This window comes from Somniosus microcephalus, chromosome 18 (genome assembly GCF_052327205.1).
Source record: "Somniosus microcephalus isolate GS21.2 chromosome 18, FLI_Smic_1.0, whole genome shotgun sequence".
Taxonomy (NCBI): Eukaryota; Metazoa; Chordata; class Chondrichthyes; order Squaliformes; family Somniosidae; genus Somniosus; species Somniosus microcephalus.
In genome coordinates, this window is record NC_141004.1 from 71,946,304 (window position 1) to 71,960,087 (window position 13,784).

At 59.1% G+C, this 13,784-nt stretch overlaps 1 protein-coding gene across 2 annotated transcripts in view; it reads right to left on the reverse strand.

Moving 5' to 3' along the window:
• The window catches only part of LOC147105372 (tetraspanin-2-like), a 206,829-nt gene that overhangs the window by 27,738 nt on the left and 165,307 nt on the right, over positions 1-13,784 (reverse strand). The gene's annotated exons all lie outside the window — the stretch shown is intronic.

Genomic DNA, 13,784 nt, shown 5'->3' on the forward strand with positions numbered 1-13,784 from the left:
CTTCAAATTGGTGCCATGGGATCTTTTACATCCACCTGGGCAGAGAGATGGGGTCTTAGTATAACGTCTCACCTGAAAGGCAGTGCAGCTCTCCCGCAGTATTGCACAGAAGTATCAGCCTGGATTATGTAATCAAGTCTCAGGAGTGGCACTTGCACCCACAACCTTCTTTCACAGAGACGTAATGCTACCAATGAATGATGGCTGCCACTGATTGTGGTCAGTGTCAGTGCTGTGGAGTGTCCCAGGGATCGGTGCTGGGTGATGTACTGAGTGGAGTGTCCCAGGGATCGGTGCTGGGTGATGTACTGAGTGGTGTCCCAGGGACCGGTGCTGGGTGATGTACTGAGTGGAGTGTCCCAGGGACCGGTGCTGGGTGATGTACTGAGTGGAGTGTCCCAGGGATCGGTGCTGGGTGATGTACTGAGTGGAGTGTCCCGGGGATCGGTGCTGGGCGATGTACTGAGTGGAGTGTCCCAGGGATCGGTGCTGGGTGATGTACTGAGTGGAGTGTCCCGGGGATCGGTGCTGGGTGATGTACTGAGTGGAGAGTCCCAGGGATCGGTGCTGGGTGATGTACTGAGTGGAGTGTCCCAGGGATCGGTGCTGGGTGATGTACTGAGTGGAGAGTCCCAGGGATCGGTGCTGGGTGATGTACTGAGTGGGGTGTCCCGGGGATCGGTGCTGGGCGATGTACTGAGTGGAGTGTCCCAGGGATCGGTGCTGGGTGATGTACTGAGTGGAGAGTCCCAGGGATCGGTGCTGGGTGATGTACTGAGTGGGGTGTCCCAGGGATCGGTGCTGGGTGATGTACTGAGTGGAGTGTCCCGGGGATCGGTGCTGGGCGATGTACTGAGTGGAGTGTCCCAGGGATCGGTGCTGGGTGATGTACTGAGTGGAGAGTCCCAGGGATCGGTGCTGGGTGATGTACTGAGTGGAGAGTCCCAGGGATCGGTGCTGGGTGATGTACTGAGTGGAGTGTCCCAGGGATCGGTGCTGGGTGATGTACTGAGTGGAGTGTCCCAGGGATCGGTGCTGGGTGATGTACTGAGTGGAGAGTCCCAGGGATCGGTGCTGGGTGATGTACTGAGTGGAGTGTCCCGGGGATCGGTGCTGGGTGATGTACTGAGTGGAGAGTCCCAGGGATCGGTGCTGGGTGATGTACTGAGTGGAGTGTCCCGGGGATCGGTGCTGGGTGATGTACTGAGTGGAGTGTCCCGGGGATCGGTGCTGGGTGATGTACTGAGTGGAGAGTCCCAGGGATCGGTGCTGGGTGATGTACTGAGTGGAGAGTCCCAGGGATCGGTGCTGGGTGATGTACTGAGTGGAGTGTCCCAGGGGTCGGTGCTGGGTGATATACTGAGTGGAGTGTCCCAGGGATCGGTGCTGGGTGATGTACTGAGTGGAGAGTCCCAGGGATCGGTGCTGGGTGATGTACTGAGTGGAGTGTCCCGGGGATCGGTGCTGGGTGATGTACTGAGTGGAGAGTCCCAGGGATCGGTGCTGGGTGATGTACTGAGTGGAGTGTCCCGGGGATCGGTGCTGGGTGATGTACTGAGTGGAGTGTCCCAGGGATCGGTGCTGGGTGATGTACTGAGTGGAGTGTCCCAGGGTTCGGTGCTGGGTGATGTACTGAGTGGAGAGTCCCAGGGATCGGTGCTGGGTGATGTACTGAGTGGAGTGTCCCGGGGATCGGTGCTGCGTGATGTACTGAGTGGAGTGTCCCAGGGATCGATGCTGGGAGATGTACTGAGTGGAGTGTCCCAGGGATCGGTGCTGGGTGATGTACTGAGTGGAGAGTCCCAGGGATCGGTGCTGGGTGATGTACTGAGTGGCGTGTCCCAGGGATCGGTGCTGGGTGATGTACTGAGTGGAGTGCCCCGGGGATCGGTGCTGGATGATGTACTGAGTTGAGTGTCCCAGGGATCGGTGCTGGGTGATGTACTGAGTGGAGTGTGCCAGGGATCGGTGCTGGGTGATGTACTGAGTGGAGTGTGCCAGGGATCGGTGCTGGGTGATGTACTGAGTGGAGTGTCCCGGGGATCGGTGCTGGGTGATGTACTGAGTGGAGTGTCCCAGGGATCGGTGCTGGGTGATGTACTGAGTGGAGTGTCCCAGGGATCGGTGCTGGGTGATGTACTGAGTGGAGTGTCCCAGGGACCGGTGCTGGGTGATGTACTGAGTGGAGTGTCCCAGGGATCGGTGCTGGGTGATGTACTGAGTGGAGTGTCCCAGGGATCGGTGCTGGGAGATGTACTGAGTGGAGTGTCCCAGGGACCGGTGCTGGGTGATGTACTGAGTGGGGTGTCACGGGGATCGGTGCTGGGTGATGTACTGAGCGGAGTGTCCCAGGGATCGGTGCTGGGCGATGTACTGACTGGAGTGTCCCAGGGATCGGTGCTGGGAGATGTACTGAGTGGAGTGTCCCAGGGACCGGTGCTGGGTGATGTACTGAGTGGGGTGTCCCGGGGATCGGTGCTGGGTGATGTACTGAGTGGGGTGTCCCGGGGATCGGTGCTGGGTGATGTACTGAGTGGAGTGTCCCAGGGATCGGTGTTGGGTGATGTACTGAGTGGAGTGTCCCAGGGATCGGTGCTGGGTGATGTACTGAGTGGAGTGTCCCGGGGATCGGTGCTGGGTGATGTACTGAGTGGAGTGTCCCAGGGATCGGTGCTGGGTGATGTATTGAGTGGAGTGTCCCAGGGATCGGTGCTGGGTGATGTACTGAGTGGAGTGTCCCAGGGATCGGTGCTGGGAGATGTACTGAGTGGAGTGCCCCGGGGATCGGTGCTGGGTGATGTACTGAGTGGAGTGTCCCAGGGATCGGTGCTGGGTGATGTACTGAGTGGAGTGTCCCAGGGATCGGTGCTGGGTGATGTACTGAGTGGAGTGCCTCAGGGATCGGTGCTGGGTGATGTACTGAGTGGAGAGTCCCAGGGATCGGTGCTGGGAGATGTACTGAGTGGAGTGTCCCAGGGATCGGTGCTGGGTGATGTACTGAGTGGAGTGTCCCAGGGATCGGTGCTGGGTGATGTACTGAGTGGAGTGTCCCAGGGATCGGTGCTGGGTGATGTACTGAGTGGAGTGTCCCAGGGATCGGTGCTGGGTGATGTACTGAGTGGGGTGTCCCAGGGATCGGAGCTGGGTGATGTACTGAGTGGAGTGTCCCAGGGATCGGTGCTGGGTGATGTACTGAGTGGAGTGTCCCAGGGATCGGTGCTGGGTGATGTACTGAGTGGAGAGTCCCAGGGATCGGTGCTGGGTGATGTACTGAGTGGAGTGTCCCAGGGATCGGTGCTGGGTGATGTACTGAGTGGAGTGTCCCAGGGATCGGTGCTGGGTGATGTACTGAGTGGGGTGTCCCAGGGATCGGTGCTGGGTGATGTACTGAGTGGAGTGTCCCAGGGATCGGTGCTGGGTGATGTACTGAGTGGGTTGTCCCAGGGATCGGTGCTGGGTGATGTACTGAGTGGGGTGTCCCAGGGATCGGTGCTGGGTGATGCACTGAGTGGAGTGTCCCAGGGATCGGTGCTGGGTGATGCACTGAGTGGAGTGTCCCAGGGATCGGTGCTGGGTGATGTACTGAGTGGAATGTCCCAGGGATCGGTGCTGGGTGATGCACTGAGTGGAGTGTCCCAGGGATCGGTGCTGGGTGATGCACTGAGTGGAGTGTCCCAGGGATCGGTGCTGGGTGATGTATTGAGTGGAGTGTCCCAGGGATCGGTGCTGGGTGATGTACTGAGTGGAGTGTCCCGGGGATCGGTGCTGGGTGATGTATTGAGTGGAGTGTCCCAGGGATCGGTGCTGGGTGATGTATTGAGTGGAGTGTCCCAGGGATCGGTGCTGGGTGATGTACTGAGTGGAGTGTCCTGGGGATCGGTGCTGGGTGATGTACTGAGTGGAGTGTCCCGGGGATCGGTGCTGGGTGATGTATTGAGTGGAGTGTCCCAGGGATCGGTGCTGGATGATGTACTGAGTGGAGTGTCCCAGGGATCGGTGCTGGGTGATGTACTGAGTGGAGTGTCCCGGGGATCGGTGCTGGGTGATGTACTGAGTGGAGTGTCCCAGGGATCGGTGCTGGGTGATGTATTGAGTGGAGTGTCCCAGGGATCGGTGCTGGGTGATGTACTGAGTGGAGGGTCCCAGGGATCGGTGCTGGGTGATGTACTGAGTGGAGTGTCCCGGGGATCGGTGCTGGGTGATGTACTGAGTGGAGTGTCCCAGGGATCGGTGCTGGGAGATGTACTGAGTGGAGTGTCCCAGGGATCGGTGCTGGGTGATGTACTGAGTGGAGTGTCCCAGGGATCGGTGCTGGGAGATGTACTGAGTGGAGAGTCCCAGGGATCGGTGCTGGGTGATGTACTGAGTGGAGTGTCCCCGGGATCGGTGCTGGGAGATGTACTGAGTGGAGTGTCCCAGGGATCGGTGCTGGGAGATGTACTGAGTGGAGTGTCCCAGGGATCGGTGCTGGGAGATGTACTGAGTGGAGTGTCCCAGGGATCGGTGCTGGGTGATGTACTGAGTGGAGTGTCCCAGGGGTCGGTGCTGGGTGATGTACTGAGTGGAGTGTCCCAGGGATCGGTGCTGGGAGATGTACTGAGTGGAGTGTCCCAGGGATCGGTGCTGGGTGATGTACTGAGTGGAGTGTCCCAGGGATTGGTGCTGGGTGATGTACTGAGTGGAGTGTCCCAGGGATCGGTGCTGGGTGATGTACTGAGTGCAGTGTCCCAGGGATCGGTGCTGGGTGATGTACTGAGTGGAGTGTCCCAGGCATCGGTGCTGGGTGATGTACTGAGTGGAGTGTCCCGGGGATCGGTGCTGGGTGATGTACTGAGTGGAGTGTCCCAGGGATCGGTGCTGGGTGATGTACTGAGTGGAGTGTCCCAGGGATTGGTGCTGGGTGATGTACTGAGTGGAGTGTCCCAGGGATCGGTGCTGGGTGATGTACTGAGTGGAGTGTCCCAGGGATCGGTGCTGGGTGATGTACTGAGTGGAGTGTCCCAGGGATAGGTGCTGGGTGATGTACTGAGTGGAGTGTCCCGGGGATCGGTGCTGGGTGATGTACTGAGTGGAGTGTCCCAGGGATCGGTGCTGGGTGATGTACTGAGTGGAGTGTCCCGGGGATCGGTGCTGGGTGATGTACTGAGTGGGGTGTCCCAGGGATCGGTGCTGGGTGATGTACTGAGTGGAGTGTCCCAGGGATCGGTGCTGGGTGATGTACTGAGTGGAGTGTCCCAGGGATCGGTGCTGGGTGATGTACTGAGTGGAGTGTCCCAGGGATCGGTGCTGGGTGATGTACTGAGTGGAGTGTCCCAGGGATCGGTGTCAGGAGATGTACTGAGTGGAGTGTCCCAGGGATCGGTGCTGGGTGAGGTACTGAGTGGAGTGTCCCAGGGATCGGTGCTGGGTGATGTACTGAGTGGAGTGTCCCAGGGATCGGTGCTGGGTGATGTACTGAGTGGAGGGTCCCAGGGATCGGTGCTGGGTGATGTACAGAGTGGAGTGTCCCAGGGATCGGTGCTGGGTGATGTACTGAGTGGAGGGTCCCAGGGATCGGTGCTGGGTGATGTACTGAGTGGAGTGTCCCAGGGATCGGTGCTGGGTGATGTACTGAGTGGAGTGTCCCAGGGATCGGTGCTGGGTGATGTACTGAGTGGAGTGTCCCAGGGGTCGGTGCTGGGTGATATACTGAGTGGAGTGTCCCAGGGATCGGTGCTGGGTGATATACTGAGTGGAGTGTCCCAGGGATCGGTGCTGGGTGATATACTGAGTGGAGTGTCCCAGGGATCGGTGCTGGGTGATGTACTGAATGGAGTGTCCCAGGGATCGGTGTTGGGTGATGTACTGAGTGGAGTGTCCCAGGGATCGGTGCTGGGTGATGTACTGAGTGGAGTGTCCCAGGGATCGGAGCTGGGTGATGTACTGAGTGGATTGTCCCAGGGATCGGTGCTGGGTGATATACTGAGTGGAGTGTCCCAGGGATCGGAGCTGGGTGATGTACTGAGTGGAGTGTCCCAGGGATCGGTGTTCGGTGATATACTGAGTGGAGTGTCCCAGGGATCGGTGCTGGGTGATGTACTGAGTGGAGTGTCCCAGGGATCGGTGCTGGGAGATGTACTGAGTGGAGTGTCCCAGGGATCGGTGCTGGGAGATGTACTGAGTGGAGTGTCCCAGGGATCGGTGCTGGGTGATGTACTGAGTGGAGTGTCCCAGGGATCGGTGCTCGGAGATGAACTGAGTGGAGTGTCCCAGGGATCGGTGCTGGGTGATGTACTGAGTGGAGTGTCCCAGGGATCGGTGCTGGGTGATGTACTGAGTGGAGTGTCCCAGGGATCGGTGCTGGGTGATGTACTGAGTGGAGTGTCCCAGGGATCGGTGCTGGGTGATGTACTGAGTGGAGTGTCCCAGGGATCGGTGCTGGGTGATGTACTGTGTGCAGTGTCCCAGGGATCGGTGCTGGGTGATGTACTGAGTGGAGTGTCCCAGGGATCGGTGCTGGGAGATGTACTGAGTGGAGTGTCCCAGGGATCGGTGCTGGGTGATGTACTGAGTGGAGTGTCCCAGGGATCGGTGCTGGGAGATGTACTGAGTGGAGTGTCCCAGGGATCGGTGCTGGGAGATGTACTGAGTGGAGTGTCCCAGTGATCGGTGCTGGGTGATGTACTGAGTGGAGTGTCCCGGGGATCGGTGCTGGGAGATGTACTGAGTGGAGTGTCCCAGGGATCGGTGCTGGGTCATGTACTGAGTGGAGTGTCCCAGGGATCGGTGCTGGGAGATGTACTGAGTGGAGTGTCCCAGGGATCGGTGCTGGGTGATGTACTGAGTGGAGTGTCCCGGGGATCGGTGCTGGGTGATGTACGGAGTCGAGTGTCCCGGGGATCGGTGCTGGGAGATGTACTGAGTGGAGTGTCCCAGGGATCGGTGCTGGGTGATGTACTGAGTGGAGTGTCCCAGTGATCGGTGCTGGGTGATGTACTGAGTGGAGTGTCCCAGGGATCGGTGCTGGGTGATGTACTGAGTGGAGTGTCCCAGGGATCGGTGCTGGGAGATGTATTGAGTGACCTGTCCCAGGGATCGGTGCTGGGTGATGTACTGAGTGGAGTGTCCCAGGGATCGGTGCTGGGAGATGTACTGAGTGGAGTGTCCCAGGGATCGGTGCTGGGTGATGTACTGAGTGGAGAGTCCCAGGGATCGGTGCTGGGTGATGTACTGAGTGGAGAGTCCCAGGGATCGGTGCTGGGAGATGTACTGAGTGGAGTGTCCCAGGGATCGGTGCTGGGTGATGTACTGAGTGGAGTGTCCCAGGGATCGGTGCTGGGTGATGTACTGAGTGGAGTGTCCCAAGGATCGGTGCTGGGAGATGTACTGAGTGGAGTGTCCCAAGGATCGGTGCTGGGTGATGTACTGAGTGGAGTGTCCCAGGGATCGGTGCTGGGTGATGTACTGAGTGGAGTGACCCAGGAATCGGTGCTGGGTGATGTACTGAGTGGAGTGTCCCAGGGATCGGTGCTGGGTGATGGACTGAGTGGAGTGTCCCAGGGATCGGTGCTGGGTGATGTACTGAGTGGAGTGTCCCAGGGATCGGTGCTGGGTGATGTACTGAGTGGAGTGTCCCAGGGATCGGTGCTGGGTGATGGACTGAGTGGAGTGTCCCAGGGATCGGTGCTGGGTGATGTACTGAGTGGGGTGTCCCAGGGATCGGTGCTGGGTGATGTGCTGAGTGGAGTGTCCCAGGGATCGGTGCTGGGTGATGTACTGAGTGGAGTGTCCCATGGATCGGTGCTGGGTGATGTACTGAGTGGAGTGTCCCAGGGATCGGTGCTGGGTGATGTACTGAGTGGAGTGTCCCAGGGATCGGTGCTGGGTGATGTACTGAGTGGGGTGTCCCAGGGATCGGTGCTGGGTGATGTGCTGAGTGGAGTGTCCCAGGGATCGGTGCTGGGTGATGTACTGAGTGGAGTGTCCCAGGGATCGGTGTTGGGTGATGTACTGAGTGGAGTGTCCCAGGGATCGGTGCTGGGTGATGTACTGAGTGGAGTGTCCCAGGGATCGGTGCTGGGTGATGTACTGAGTGGAGTGTCCCAGGGATCGGTGCTCGGTGATGTACTGAGTGGCGTGTCCCAGGGATCGGTGCTGGGTGATGTACTGAGTGGAGTGTCCCGGGGATCGGTGCTGGATGATGTACTGAGTTGAGTGTCCCAGGGATCGGTGCTGGGTGATGTTTTGAGTGGAGTGTCCCAGGGATCGGTGCTGGGTGATGTACTGAGTGGAGTGTCCCAGGGATCGGTGCTCGGTGATGTACTGAGTGGAGTGTCCCAGGGATCGGTGCTGGGTGATGTACTGAGTGGAGTGTCCCAGGGACCGGTGCTGGGTGATGTACTGAGTGGAGTGTCCCAGAGATCGGTGCTGGGTGATTTACTGAGTGGAGTGTCCCAGGGATCGGTGCTGGGTGATGTACAGAGTGGAGTATCCCAGGGATCGGTGCTGGGTGATGTACTGAGTGGAGTGTCCCAGGGACCGGTGCTGGGTGATGTACTGAGTGGGGTGTCCCAGGCATCGGGGCTGAGTGATGTACTGAGTGGAGTGTCCCAGGGATCGGTGCTGGGTGACGTACTGAGTGGAGTGTCCCAGGGATCGGTGCTGGGTGATGGACTGAGTGGAGTGTCCCAGGGATCGGTGCTGGGTGATGTACTGAGTGGAGTGTCCCAGGGATCGGTGCTGGGTGATGGACTGAGTGGAGTGTCCCAGGGATCAGTGCTGGGTGATGTACTGAGTGGGGTGTCCCAGGGATCGGTGCTGGGTGATGTACGGAGTGGAGTGTCCCAGGGATCGGTGCTGGGTGATGTACTGAGTGGAGTGTCCCAGGGATCGGTGCTGGGTGATGTACTGAGTGGAGTGTCCCAGGGATCGGTGCTGGGTGATGTACTGAGTGGAGTGTCCCAGGGATCGGTGCTGGGTGATGTACTGAGTGGAGTGTCCCCGGGATCGGTGCTGGGTGATGTACTGAGTGGAGTGTCCCAGGGATCGGTGCTGGGTGATGTACTGAGTGGAGTGTCCCAGGGATCGGTGCTGGGTGATGTACTGAGTGGAGTGTCCCGGGGATCGGTGCTGGGTGATGTACTGAGTGGAGTGTCCCAGGGATCGGTGCTGGGTGATGTACTGAGTGGAGTGTCCCAGGGATCGGTGCTGGGTGATGTACTGAGTGGAGTGTCCCAGGGATCGGTGCTGGGGGATGTCCTGAGTGGAGTGTCCCAGGGATCGGTGCTGGGTGATGTACTGAGTGGAGTGTCCCAGGGATCGGTGCTGGGAGATGTACTGAGTGGAGTGTCCCAGGGATCGGTGCTGGGTGATGTACTGAGTGGAGTGTCCCAGGGATCGGTGCTGGGTGATGTACTGAGTGGAGTGTCCCAGGGATCGGTGCTGGGTGATGTACTGAGTGGAGTGTCCCAGGGATCGGTGCTGGGTGATGTACTGAGTGGAGTGTCCCAGGGATCGGTGCTGGGTGATGTACTGAGTGGAGTGTCCCAGGGATCGGTGCTGGGTGATGTACTGAGTGCAGTGTCCCAGGGATCGGTGCTGGGTGATGTACTGAGTGGAGTGTCCCACGGATCGGTGCTGGGAGATGTACTGAGTGGAGTGTCCCAGGGATCGGTGCTGGGAGATGTACTGAGTGGAGTGTCCCAGTGATCGGTGCTGGGTGATGTACTGAGTGGAGTGTCCCGGGGATCGGTGCTGGGAGATGTACTGAGTGGAGTGTCCCAGGGATCGGTGCTGGGTCATGTACTGAGTGGAGTGTCCCAGGGATCGCTGCTGGGAGATGTACTGAGTGGAGTGTCCCAGGGATCGGTGCTGGGTGATGTACTGAGTGGAGTGTCCCGGGGATCGGTGCTGGGTGATGTACGGAGTCGAGTGTCCCGGGGATCGGTGCTGGGAGATGTACTGAGTGGAGTGTCCCAGGGATCGGTGCTGGGAGATGTACTGAGTGGAGTGTCCCAGGGATCGGTGCTGGGAGATGTACTGAGTGGAGTGTCCCAGGGATCGGTGCTGGGTGATGTACTGAGTGGAGTGTCCCAGGGATCGGTGCTGGGTGATGTACTGAGTGGAGTGTCCCAGGGATCGGTGCTGGGTGATGTACTGAGTGGAGTGTCCCAGGGATCGGTGCTGGGTGATGTACTGAGTGGAGTGTCCCAGGGATCGGTGCTGGGAGATGTACTGAGTGACCTGTCCCAGGGATCGGTGCTGGGTGATGTACTGAGTGGAGTGTCCCAGGGATTGGCGCTGGGTGATGTACTGAGTGGAGAGTCCCAGGGATCGGTGCTGGGTGATGTACTGAGTGGAGTGTCCCAGGGATCGGTGCTGGGTGATGTACTGAGTGGAGTGTCCCAGGGATCGGTGCTGGGTGATGTACTGAGTGGAGTGTCCCAGGGATCGGTGCTGGGTGATGTACTGAGTGGAGTGTCCCAAGGATCGGTGCTGGGAGATTTACTGAGTGGAGTGTCCCAAGGATCGGTGCTGGGTGATGTACTGAGTGGAGTGACCCAGGGATCGGTGCTGGGTGATGGACTGAGTGGAGTGTCCCAGGGATCGGTGCTGGGTGATGTACTGAGTGGAGTGTCCCAGGGATCGGTGCTGGGTGATGTACTGAGTGGAGTGTCCCAGGGATCGGTGCTGGGTGATGTACTGAGTGGAGTGTCCCAGGGATCGGTGCTGGGTGATGTACTGAGTGGAGTGTCCCAGGGATCGGTGCTGGGTGATGTGCTGAGTGGAGTGTCCCAGGGATCGGTGCTGGGTGATGTACTGAGTGGAGTGTCCCAAGGATCGGTGCTGGGTGATGTACTGAGTGGAGTGTCCCAGGGATCGGTGCTGGGTGATGTACTGAGTGGAGTGTCCCAGGGATCGGTGCTGGGTGATGTACTGAGTGGGGTGTCCCAGGGATCGGTGCTGGGTGATGTGCTGAGTGGAGTGTCCCAGGGATCGGTGCTGGGTGATGTACTGAGTGGAGTGTCCCAGGGATCAGTGCTGGGTGATGTACTGAGTGGAGTGTCCCAGGGATCGGTGCTGGGTGATGTACTGAGTGGAGTGTCCCAGTGATCGGTGCTGGGAGATGTACTGATTGGAGTGTCCCAGGGATCGGTGCTGGGTGATGTACTGAGTGGAGTGTCCCAGGGATCGGTGTTGGGTGATGTACTGAGTGGAGTGTCCCAGGGATCGGTGCTGGGTGATGTACTGAGTGGAGTGTCCCAGGGATCGGTGCTGGGTGATGTACTGAGTGGAGTGTCCCAGGGATCGGTGCTGGGTGATGTACTGAGTGGGGTGTCCCAGGGATCGGTGCTGGGTGATGTACTGAGTGGACTGTCCCGGGGATCGGTGCTGGATGATGTACTGAGTTGAGTGTCCCAGGGATCGGTGCTGGGTGATGTACTGAGTGGAGTGTCCCAGGGATCGGTGCTGGGTGATGTACTGAGTGGAGTGTCCCAGGGATCGGTGCTCGGTGATGTACTGAGTGGAGTGTCCCAGGGATCGGTGCTGGGTGATGTACTGAGTGGAGTGTCCCAGGGACCGGTGCTGGGAGATGTACTGAGTGGAGTGTCCCAGAGATCGGTGCTGGGTGATGTACTGAGTGGAGTGTCCCAGGGATCGGTGCTGGGTGATGTACAGAGTGGAGTATCCCAGGGATCGGTGCTGGGTGATGTACTGAGTGGAGTGTCCCAGGGACCGGTGCTGGGTGATGTACTGAGTGGGGTGTCCCAGGGATCGGGGCTGAGTGATGTACTGAGTGGTGTGTCCCAGGGATCGGTGCTGGGTGACGTACTGAGTGGAGTGTCCCAGGGATCGGTGCTGGGTGATGGACTGAGTGGAGTGTCCCCGGGATCGGTGCTGGGTGATGTACTGAGTGGAGTGTCCCAGGGATCGGTGCTGGGTGATATACTGAGTGGAGTGTCCCAGGGATCGGTGCTGGGTGATGTACTGAGTGGAGTGTCCCAGGGATCGGTGCTGGGTGATGGACTGAGTGGAGTGTCCCCGGGATCGGTGCTGGGTGATGTACTGAGTGGAGTGTCCCAGGGATCGGTGCTGGGTGATATACTGAGTGGAGTGTCCCAGGGATCGGTGCTGGGTGATGGACTGAGTGGAGTGTCCCAGGGATCGGTGCTGGGTGATGTACTGAGTGGAGTGTCCCAGGGATCGGTGCTGGGTGATGTACTGAGTGGAGTGTCCCAGGGATCGGTGCTGGGTGATGTACTGAGTGGAGTGTCCCAGGGATCGGTGCTGGGAGATGTACTGAGTGGAGTGTCCCAGGGATCGGTGCTGGGTGATGTACTGAGTGGAGTGTCCCAGGGATCGGTGCTGGGTGATGTACTGAGTGGAGTGTCACAGGGATCGGTGCTGGGTGATGTACTGAGTGGAGTGTCCCAGGGATCGGTGCTGGGTGATGTACTGAGTGGAGTGTCCCAGGGATCGGTGCTGGGAGATGTACTGAGAGGAGTGTCCCAGGGATCGGTGCTGGGTGATGTACTGAGTGGAGTGTCCCAGGGTTCGGTGCTGGTTGATGTACTGAGTGGAGTGTCCCAGGGGTCGGTGCTGGGTGATGTACTGAGTGGAGTGTCCCAAGGATCGGTGCTGGGTGATGTACTGAGTGGAGTGTCCCAGGGATCGGTGCTGGGTGATGTACTGAGTGGAGTGTCCTGGGGATCGGGGCTGGGTGATGTACCGAGTGGTGTGTCCCAGTGATCGGTGCTGGGTGATGTACTGAGTGGAGTGTCCCAGGGATCGGTGCTGGGTGATGTACTGAGTGGAGTGTCCCAGGGATCGGTGCTGGGTGATTTACTGAGTGGAGTGTCCCAGGGATCGGTGCTGGGTGATGTACTGAGTGGAGTGTCCCAGGGATCGGTGCTGGGTGATGTACTGAGTGGAGTGTTCCAGGGATCGGTGCTGGGTGATGTACTGCGTGGAGTGTCCCAGGGATCGGTGCTGGGTGATGTACTGAGTGGAGTGTCCCAAGGATCGGTGCTGGGTGATGTACTGAGTGGAGTGTCCCAGGGATCGGTGCTGGGTGATGTACTGAGTGGGGTGTCCCAGGGATCGGTGCTGGGTGATGTACTGAGTGGAGTGTCCCAGGGATCGGGGCAGGGTGATGTACTGAGTGGAGTGTCCCAGGGATCGGTGCTGGGTGATGTACAGAGTGGAGTGTCCCAGGGATCGGTGCTGGGTGATGTACTGAGTGGAGAGTCCCAGGGATCGGTGCTGGGTGATGTACTGAGTGGAGTGTCCCAGGGATCGGTGCTGGGTGATATACTGAGTGGAGTGTCCCAGGGATCGGTGCTGGGAGATGCACTGAGTGGAGTGTCCCAGGGATCGGTGCTGGGTGATGTACTGAGTGGGTTGTCCCAGGGATCGGTGCGGGGAGATGTACTGAGTGGGGTGTCCCAGGGATTGGTGCTGGGTGATGTACTGAGTGGGGTGTCCCAGGGATCGGTGCTGGGTGATATACTGAGTGGAGTGTCCCAGGGAACGGTGCTGGGTGATGTACTGAGTGGAGTGTCCCAGGGATCGGTGCTGGGTGATGTACTGAGTGGAGTGTCCCAGGGATCGGTGCTGGGTGATGTACTGAGTGGAGTGTCCCAGGGATCAGTGCTGGGTGATGTACTGAGTGGAGTGTCCCAGGGATCGGTGCTGGGTGATGTACTGAGTGGAGTGTCCCAGTGATCGGTGCTGGGAGATGTACTGATTGGAGTGTCCCAGGGATCGGTGCTGGGTGATGTACTGAGTGGAGTGTCCCAGGGATC